At 37.8% G+C, this 7,969-nt stretch overlaps 1 long non-coding RNA gene across 1 annotated transcript; it reads right to left on the reverse strand.

Moving 5' to 3' along the window:
• Nucleotides 1-5,712: 5,712 nt before the first annotated feature.
• LOC120939623 lies at nt 5,713-6,930 on the reverse strand. Its single transcript, XR_005749319.1, has 4 exons — nt 6,893-6,930; nt 6,496-6,575; nt 6,198-6,405; nt 5,713-6,072 (listed from the first exon to the last, which is right to left on the reverse strand). It is a non-coding gene; the product is annotated as an uncharacterized LOC120939623 (long non-coding RNA).
• Nucleotides 6,931-7,969: the final 1,039 nt, after the last annotated feature.

The raw sequence follows: 7,969 nt of genomic DNA on the forward strand, positions 1-7,969 counted from the left end.
GGAAGAGGTTAACCCATTTTGTGCTGACGTGAGGCTGGCCAGGAAAATGTTATTGTATTGGTACCTATTCATTTGAAAAATGCTGTCTTTACGCAACATGTTAACATTTAAAAAAAAAAATTGATAATACATTTTCCAAGTAAAACAAATCTCTTGCAGCTAGACTTAATTTTTAGCTTCTCTTAAACTTTAAATGGGGCTATGTTATTTGAGATTCAGATTGTGCCTAGAGAAGATTTTTTCTTAAGGAACACACTTGTGTTGCAAATTACAATATATTACTTTTATACTTTCACCTTTCCTTATATTTTAAATTGTTATATGCTCATACTATTCAAATATTTTAAAAACTGGAAATGCATTTGCTCCAGCACTTTTTTGACCTACAGTACATATTTCATTTCATTTGAGGAGGTTGAAATGTCCTTTGGAGATTAGTAACAGATTAAACTTTGACACATTATCATATATAAGAAAAAAAATTAGAGGGTCATTAAGCATTCTGCTATCATAGAATGAAATATTGAGGCTTAACTCAGAAATGCTCATGTGGTCTTTCCCCAGATATTGTAATGTTATTGCACCCTCAGGGCTCACTTAGGAGAGCACACATCTATCTATAGTGTGCAGTCAGAGGACAGTCAGACATGTTAATGAAGATGCATAACCTTTAAAGTTGCAGACAATTCAGCATTTTAAGTCATGTATTTGAAACTTTTTATTTCCTTACTAAATGCCTGCTAGATAAAGTTAAAATGAGTCCTACAACACAAAGCTAATGCCTTAAACAAAATCTCAGAATTCACACTTTATTCTACATACATTTTAAAAGAACTCAATGAACTAGGAAAGTATGTCAAAATGATTTTAGAACATGCTAGCTCTAGTACAAAAATCAGATGATCTATATTAACCATTATTATGCTGTTTTACTTTCTTGAAGTAGCAGATCTGTTTTATAGCATCATGAAATTCATGAAAATATTTTTATCTTGCACCACAAAAAACAAATTCACATAGTTCTTATTAGCACCTGTGTTATCAGTGACAACTGAGGCCTCGTACACACGACAGAGAAACTCGACGTGCCAAGCCCGTCGAGTTCCTCGACGAGTTCCTTGTTGAACTTGTCGAGAAGCTCGGCAGGCTTGCTTTGCGTACACACGTAACATACCAAAATCTGGTCGTTCTCCGGCGCGATGACGCTCACGACGTATGACGCGACTATAAAGGGGAGGTTTGATTTTGTTGGCGCCACCCTTGGGGCTCCTTTTGCTGATTCCGTGTTTACGCGTGTTAGTAAAAGTTTGGTGAGTGACGATTCGTGCTTTTCAGTCTTTGTGCTTTCAGATTGATCTCTGCCGTTCAGTTTGTACTTGTGTGGGTCGTATCTAGGCAATCGAGACGTGCGGTCAGGTCGTATTGTTTTACATTGCGGTCCTGTCCCCGCGTTTTTCATTGTCAGGGTCGTTCTTCATAGGTCTTGCTGTTCTTCACTGCGGTCTGTTTAGTGCAATTCTGATTTGTCGTTCGTAACTAGCCTTGTAGCCATGTTGCAGGCACCTAGTCGTCGCCGACTTCGTGCTAAGCATCTTCTGTCTATAGGTCTGTTTGTTTATGACCTAGACAATGAGGAGTTCATGAACAGGAGGAGGACACGTTCATGGACCAAGAATTGGTTGCTCCGTAGGAACCAATTCTCTCACATGCCTTTGCTGCGGGAGCTTCAGGAAAATAATCCTGTTGATTACAGGAATTTCCTGAGGATGTCTGATCCCGTCTTTCAGCACCTGTTGGCTTTGGTGTCCCCCTATATTACCAGGCAGGACACCGTTATGCGGGAAGCCATCAGTGCTGAGCAGAGGCTAGTTGCCACCCTCCGTTATCTGGCAACTGGGAGAAGCCTTCAGGACTTAAAGTTCTCCACGGGCATCTCCCCCCAGGCTCTGGGCCTCATCATTCCTGACACCTGCTCTGCCATCATCCAGGTTCTGCAGGAGGAATATATGAGGGTAAGTTTTCTCCTTTAATATCACATTTTATGTCTATAATGTATGCTAATGTCTTGTAGTTATCTCCTCCTTCCCTAATTACCATGTCTGGAATATGCTGTGAATGTCCCCTTTGCCCCCATGCATGATGTAAACTTTGATGCCCCTTTTTTGGCCTACATGCATATTTTCCATCACTTACCTCCCCAGCATGCTATCCTGGGACCCAACCTACCTAGTCTAGTCACTTCCCAATGTATTGTGTTATATCCATTGTAATGTCCCCCCCTCCCCTCCAAAATGTGTTGTAAAGTCTATGTTCACCAATATTTTTTTTTTTTTTATTTAAATTTTAGGACTCCCAAACTCATCTAGCCCTCCCCTCCAAAATGTGTTGTAAAGTCTATGTTCACCAATAATTTTTTTTTTTTTATTTAAATTTTAGGACTCCCAAACTCATCTAGCCCTCCCCTCCAAAATGTGTTGTAAAGTCTATGTTCACCAATAATCAAAATTAATTTTTTTTAGTACTCCCAAACTCATCTAGCCCTCCCCCAAACTTGGGCATTGGCCCATCAGAGGGGGTGTTTAATGTGTTAATTGGCTAAATATATTTAGATATAATATGCTAGTTCCCAGAAATGTTATAATGCTTATAATGTCTTTGTATAATCTGCTTGCAAGGTTATGTGGCTAATTTTTTCTTTTTTTCTTCCCCAGCTTCCGTCCACACCACAGGAGTGGCAGTCTGTGGCTTTGGACTTCCAGACCCGATGGAACTTCCCCAACTGCGGGGGAGCCATCGACGGGAAGCACGTCCGCATCGTGCCTCCACCCCGTTCAGGATCCCAGTTCTTTAATTATAAGGGGTTCAACAGTATTGTGCTGATGGCGGTGGTGTCAGCACAGTATGAATTCCTTTTTGTGGATGTCGGGATGAATGGACGGGTATCGGATGGGGGAGCCTTCAGGCAGACGGAGTTCGCGCTTCGCCTTCAGGATGATGATCTGTCATTGCCACCGGATGACCAGAATGTAGAAGGCCTGCCATTTGTTTTCCTGGCTGATGAAGCGTTTGCCCTGGGACCCCATCTTATGAGGCCATTCCCTCAGCGCACCCTCACCCCAGAGAGGAGTGTCTTTAATTTCCGGCTGGGCCGAGCACGTAGAGTGGTTGAGAACGCTTTCGGCATCATGGCCAGCCGGTTCCGCCTTTTCCTCACCTCTCTCCACATGGCGGAATATAAGTGGAATACTATTATTTTTGCCTGCTGCATTCTCCACAATTTTTTGCGGAGACAATCTCCAAATTATATGGCCCTGGTTGGGCCCGAGGCACAACATTTGACCCCTGCAGAAACTTTGGCGGGCCTTGAAGCTGGCCACACAGGACTGCCCCCCCAGAGTGCCCGTGAAGTCCGGGACAAATACATGGACTATTTCATGGGTAGGGGGGCAATACCATCTCAATCAAATTTGCCATAATTGTAGCTTTCAAAAAAATAAATCATAATCTTTTTTCTAAACTTGTTATGTCTTGCTTGTGTTGTTTGGAGTTCTTTACTAAGTGTAACTAAGTGTATTTTCATTATCAACTAGCAAACATTTCCCAGGTGACCCCCAAACCAAACACATAGAAAATTTTACGTATTTTATGAAAAACACCACACACTTTTTTGAGGTTCAAAAGCTCTTTATTTTCTTAATTTATTTATTTTTATTTTTTCATAAATACCCTACAAAAATTTTTGGTATATTTTCTCATACAATATACAATCATTTTTGTATTTTTTTTGGTCATTTTTCTCATACAATATACAATCATTTTTGTATTTTTTTTGGTCATTTTTCTCATACAATATACAATCATTTTTGTATTTTTGTGGGTGATTTTTCTCATACAATATACAATCATTTTTGTAATTTTTTTGGTTTTTTTTTCTCATACAATATACAATCATTTTTGTAATTTTTTTTGGTCATTTTTCTCATACAATATACAATCATTTTTGTATTTTTGTGGGTGATTTTTCTCATACAATATACAATCATTTTTGTATTTTTTTTGGTCATTTTTCTCATACAATATACAATCATTTTTGTATTTTTTTTGGTCATTTTTCTCATACAATATACAATCATTTTTGTATTTTTTTTGGTCATTTTTCTCATACAATATACAATCATTTTTGTATTTTTGTGGGTGATTTTTCTCATACAATATACAATCATTTTTGTAATTTTTTTGTTTTTTTTTTCTCATACAATATACAATCATTTTTGTAATTATTTTTGGTCATTTTTCTCATACAATATACAATCATTTTTGTATTTTTGTGGGTGATTTTTCTCATACAATATACAATCATTTTTGTATTTTTTTTGGTCATTTTTCTCATACAATATACAATCATTTTTGTATTTTTTTTGGTCATTTTTCTCATACAATATACAATCATTTTTGTATTTTTTTTGGTCATTTTTCTCATACAATATACAATCATTTTTGTATTTTTGTGGGTGATTTTTCTCATACAATATACAATCATTTTTGTAATTTTTTTGTTTTTTTTTTCTCATACAATATACAATCATTTTTGTAATTTTTTTTTATTTTTTTTCTTAATAAACATTAAAATCTGGTTATATTATTTTTTTTTTTTTTTTTTTTTAAATAAATTATAAAATCTGGTTTTATTATTTTTTTTTTTTTTTTTTAGTAAATAAACTCTAAAATCTGGTTTTATTATTTTTTTTGTTTTTTTTTTTTATTAAATAAACATCAAAATCTGGTTTTGTTATTTTTTTGTTTTTTTTTTTATTAAATAAAGTCTAAAATCTTGTTTTATTATTTTTTTTTTTTTTTTTATTAAATAAAGTATAAAATCTGGTTTTATTATTTTTTTTTTTTTTTTTTTATTAAATAAAGTATAAAATCTGGTTTTATTATTTTTTTGGGTTTTTTTTTATTAAATAAACATCAAAATCTGGTATTTAATTTTTTTTTTGGTATTTTTTTCAGATTCAGACTCTCCCCAAAACATCCAATAAATTTTTTAATTTAGTTTCCACCCTCCTTGCTCTTTCATTATTTTTTCTGTTGGCCAAATGTATCTCCTCCACCTCTTCTCTGCAGGCCCATATTTCCGAGATCAGCATCTGTTTTGTATGCCTGTCCAAGCCACCACCTGATCCTGAAATGTGGGACAAAACAATTTTTTTAAATTAGGCAGGCCTACATCTACATTACCTGAAGCTGGGTTAGTTATATGTTACTTTACCTGATGTGGTGGCAGGCTGCGCATCATCACCATCCCTCGGGGGTGTGGCTTGCTGGACTTCTTGCTCCCGTGTTGAAGCTTCATGACGCCCTACGAGAATGAAGAAAATGGAAACAGGATTTTTAGAGCTTATAGGCCTGAAAGAGGAATATGATTCACTTTATAAAATTTCTGGGACTATTGATGTTTAGAAAAACCCCTCAGGGCAAAACACAGGATTGAAGGCATTCACAAAGATCCTGACAAATCTTGTAGCTTTGGTCTACTTTTAAACATGTAAGCCAACAAAGTATACACTGGATCACCTCAGCTCTGTGTGAAGCCCAAAATGGGTTATTAAAGGGGACAACAATTATGCAAATGAGTCCACATGTGTCACCGACTGCTGAGCAGACTCTCCTTTTACTGTATTTGGAGAAAGAGGGATAGGATCTGGCTGGTCTAGACTGAAAAATAGTATCATTGACAAGAGCACCTCATCCCAAATTTATATATGGGAAAGTAGAACAATGGCGGGACTGTAACGGTGCAGGCAGAAACCCATAAAGAAAAATAGAACAAATACTATAAATTTTAATGGTTTATTTAATAAAAATATATAGCGTCAGGTTGTAGGACATATCATAGACTCTAACGGAGCCCAATTCATAAATCAAAACAACCTGGACAAGTATAACAAAGTTAAAAGGTTTCCATAACAGACATAAATACTGTAGCAGAGATCACAACCCGGTTGGTAAACCCTATATATTTCGCCTGGTTAGGCTTCTTCAGGGGTGGTTGAGATCAGAGTTTGGATTCTGATAATAACATACAGAAAAAAGAAAGAAAATTAATGATTTATGCACAGATATATTCAATATACATAAACAATAAATAGAGTATATAAAGTCGCTCTGTCAGTGTATATCAACATAATGCCCACCTGCTGGTCCGTAGTGGATGTAAACAAATAACAGGGTGTATATTACCCTGATACCATCACCTGCCTGAAAAATCAGGCCAGATGGACACAAGTTGACAGCCAAAAGGATAACCTAGGCAGGAAAAGTGAAAAACCGCTGCAGATGAGATTCACACAGTCCCCAACCATCGGAGAGGCAGGGGGCGACACCCAGAGGCAAAGTGGCCAACTGTGGGGAAGAGTAGTAATGTCAATATCTATTGTAAAGTACATAGGGAATATTTATTTAATAAAGAGTAAAGATAAAGTGTACACTCACAGTGCTCAGGTATACAGGTATAGCATCTGTGGAGGCTTATGCCTAGCTTGAGACCGGAGGCTAGTCAGATTTGTGACAAGCTGATCCAAATGTTGTGTCAACCCAAAAAAAATATAAAAAATATAAAAAAGAAAACAGTTAGAGATCAAGCAGAAAAAATAAATGAATAGGATAAAAAAATATGGAATAAAATAGAAGGAACAGACAGTTTGCTTCTATATCACATTTAAAATAAATATAGTGATCATCAGCAAAAAGAACGTTCCATAGTAAAGAAAATCCAGAAAAGGAAGAAAAAAGAAAAAATAATTGAGAAAATAACAAGTCAAGAGACTTGGACATGCAAAGGAAACAAATTTGTATAGTAAGCAGCTGGTAAGCATAATAGGGAGAGTACCTGGTTCGTCTGTCTTAGCAGCACAAGTTGGCTCCACAAGAGTGCACAACACACTGACGCTCCACAGCCAGACACAGTCCAGATATACCCCTTAGCCCCTCCCACACGTCCATGCGTCATAGGAGGCGCGGTCGGGCGTGAGCGGACACACAGTGCCAGTGCACAGACACCCAAGCTGGTGCTGAACCGGAGGCCTACAATCCCCAGCAACCCCTGGGTTGGAAGGCGTGGACGGTCGAATAATCGGCCAATCACAACGCGCCGGGGGAGGGGCACCGCCGTACAGCGGAGCGGCTCGTAGACAAGGAGGGGAACCCAAGTCCAGAAGCCGGGAGTAGCCGAATCACCGATAGAAGGGGAGGGGAATCAGCAAGCAGGAGGGGGAAAGAAAGCACTGGCAGAAACGGGCTCACAAAGTGAAGCCCTTGGGTGTCCAGATGGGGGGGGACAAAAGGCGAAAAGACACTTTTACTGTATATTTAATTATTAAAAAAAGATTTGTGGTTTTAATAGCACATCTACATAATTTTCACGATTGATCTCACCACAATTTTCAAAAAATGTCATAATTTGTAGGATTTAAAACACAATATTTAGTCGTTCCGAATGGACGTCCAGTTTGACGACAAATTATTGTGCCTAAAAAAATATTACAGTACAACCTGAAATAAAAAACACATGGCGCGGAACAAATCTTACAAAATATATAACAAACTTACTTCTTCTAATCACTCTCCTGATCCTCTTCATTTGTTCCGGCTCACGTTTCTTAAGGTCACACCACCTTTTCCGGATCTGCTCCTTGGACCTTTTCACTCCAAATTTGCGATGGAGACTCCTCCTCACCTTCTCCATTATTGCGGCCTTGACCTTGTTCGGGTACTTATATGGCCCATGCCTCCCATCGTAGTCCTCTGCTTTGAGGATGAGGACCATCTCCACCATTTCCTCAAAGGTCATGTTGGAGGCCTTACAACTGATTCACCGTGCTGCCATATTCTCCAACATGTGCTTCCAACAAAAAAAAGATGGAAAAGGGGCGGGGAAAATACGATACCATGAACGTCAGGGGCGGGG

This window comes from Rana temporaria, chromosome 5 (genome assembly GCF_905171775.1).
Source record: "Rana temporaria chromosome 5, aRanTem1.1, whole genome shotgun sequence".
NCBI lineage: Eukaryota > Metazoa > Chordata > Amphibia > Anura > Ranidae > Rana > Rana temporaria.